Source organism: Lathyrus oleraceus, chromosome 5, assembly GCF_024323335.1.
Source record: "Lathyrus oleraceus cultivar Zhongwan6 chromosome 5, CAAS_Psat_ZW6_1.0, whole genome shotgun sequence".
NCBI classification, from domain to species: Eukaryota; Viridiplantae; Streptophyta; class Magnoliopsida; order Fabales; family Fabaceae; genus Lathyrus; species Lathyrus oleraceus.
In genome coordinates this window covers 567,252,544-567,254,923 of record NC_066583.1, presented here as the reverse complement: position 1 = coordinate 567,254,923, position 2,380 = coordinate 567,252,544, and the positions used below count along the sequence as shown (strand labels likewise).

Sequence of the window (2,380 nt, the reverse complement as noted above, 5' to 3'; positions counted from 1 at the left end):
TGAGTAATATAAATAGTGGCTTTTGGTAAACCCTGCAACTCTCTTGCTCCCGTCTCTCTGCTTCATTCAATTTTGCTCTTCCAGCCGTGCAAGCATACCATTATTTTTACAGTTTTTACTTTTATTTGCAATTGTTATTTTTCCTTTCCAGCAATTCCTTTAAGCACTTAATTAATTTTTCACACAATAGTTTCTACACCGGAAATTATTGTGTACCTTTTACTAGATCTAACCTTACGTTAGATTCTAGATTTTTATTCCTTCACTTTTTATTTTCCTGTCCGATTGAAGAATTCAAGAACAAATCCAACCGGTCTGTGGTGGAGTGTTCAAGACTGCTATTAATTACTCAGGTTCTTTAATTATTGTTTGACTTTATATATGCCCTGCTTTGTTGTTTATTTATATTATTTGCCTGAGATGGATTTATTTAAGCATGATGATTGTTTAGATCTGTTTAGCATGTCTGGCTAATTTATTTAGGTATCGGTATGTAAAGTAAGTGGAATGAAGGAATCAAAATTGAGTTAGTTAAATTACGTTTAAAAATAAAGTCACTCTTTTTATGGTCTCAATTTACAGGTTTAATAACAAAGTTTTTGTACGAGAGTAAAAGACATAAAGAAGTTAAATTCAATAGAACGAGAGTTTGAGTTTTTAACTGGACATAGTAAATTGAGCATTAATTCTAAATCAGGGCGAAAGCAATTTTTAGAGTTAATTAAATTCTAATCTTTTTCAAAAAGTATTTTTAAAAGTTAAATGTGAGGACGAGAGTTAAGCATTTGAATTTAATTATATAATCTAAGTCAACAGAGCGAGAGTTTGAGACGAGGGTGTTTAAACGTGTTTTCTTAAAAAAGAGCTTCTATAGATTCTGTTGTTTTCAAAAAGTGACTTTGGACTTAACCAATAAGTGACAGCTGCGTTAATATAAAGTCATAGTCTATTCAACAGAGCGAGAGTTTGAGAAAAGACTTTTAATCAATAGTATTTACTGAAAAGATTTATTTTAAAACCAAGAAACCAACGAAGATTTGATTCCCTAATTACAACGAACTACATACCGATATCCGCTTAATTAATATTTAATCTAGATCTTATTTTAGTTTTAACTTTTCCCCCGAACAATCAAAGTATCATCCGCCTTAGCTTTACGAAGTAACCTTAGAAAACGGTATATCGATCCATAAGTCCCTGTGGGATTGATATCTTTTAAAATTACGCGATAGAACTGTGCACTTGCAGTTTGTACCCCAAATTCGACTCATAAAGTCGCGATCAAGTTTTTGGCACCGTTGCCGGGGACTTTTATTTAGTCGATATCGTAACTCTTCTGTTACGCTGTAGAGACTAAGGCTTATTTTTATTTTTATTTCTTTCGTTGATTTGTATGCCACACACTCGCTCACAAGGCAAGCCGTTCTACTTACGAATCAACGACATCGAACTATATCTCCGAGTCTTACGACGAATTCGGGAATATCGTGCTACAAACAATCTCCCTCCTATTGAAATTCCTGATCTAAAAAATCTTCTTCCTTCGCCGATACCCGAGATGGAAGAACCAGCTCGTGCTCTTCGAGATTACGCCGCTCCATCGCAAGATGAGCCGCATTCGAGTATTGCTCCACCCGCAATCGAAGCAAACAACTTCGAACTTAAACCTTCACTGTTGCAGGCAGTGCAACAGAACCAATTCTCTGGAAATCCTACCGAGGATCCAAACCTTCATTTATCCGTATTTGTCTGATACGTTGATACTGTTAAAGCTAATGGTGTCACTTCAGAGGCAATTCGACTTCGTCTTTTTCCTTTCTCTTTAAGAGATAGCGCTAGAAGATGGCTTCAGTCTCTTCCTTCCAACTCAATCACCACATGGAACGAGTTGAAGAAAGTCTTTCTTGCCCGATATTTTCCGCCGAGCAAAACAGCTATGTTAAGAGCCCAGATAAATGGATTTAAACAGAAATATAACGAGTCCCTTTTCGAAGCATGGGAAAGATACAAAGACATGATGAGACTTTGTCCACACCATGGTTTAGAGGACTGGTTAGTGATTCATACCTTCTATAATGGTCTCTTGTACAACACGAGGTTAACAATAGACGCCGCCGCAGGTGGTGCACTTATGAACAAACCTTACGCTGATGCTTATCAACTTATCGAGAGCATGGCCCAAAACCACTATCAGTGGGGAAGCGAAAGAACAATGGTAGAAAAACCTCAGGCGAAAAGTGGCATGTACGAGATAAGTAACCTTGATCATGTTAATCCAAAAGTGGAAGCTTTGGCCCAGAAAATTGAAAGTTTAAATGTATCACCTCCAGCCACCGTGGTTGCCATAACTCAGAATTGCGAAGTTTGTGGAATCCAAGGT

At 36.8% G+C, this 2,380-nt stretch overlaps 1 non-coding gene across 1 annotated transcript; it reads right to left on the bottom strand.

Annotated features, from left to right (window-relative positions):
• Window positions 1-1,936: 1,936 nt before the first annotated feature.
• LOC127089052 (small nucleolar RNA R71) lies at window positions 1,937-2,043 on the bottom strand. The gene has a single exon (XR_007790831.1). It is a non-coding gene; the product is annotated as a small nucleolar RNA R71 (small nucleolar RNA).
• Between the last annotated feature and the right edge of the window lie 337 nt (window positions 2,044-2,380).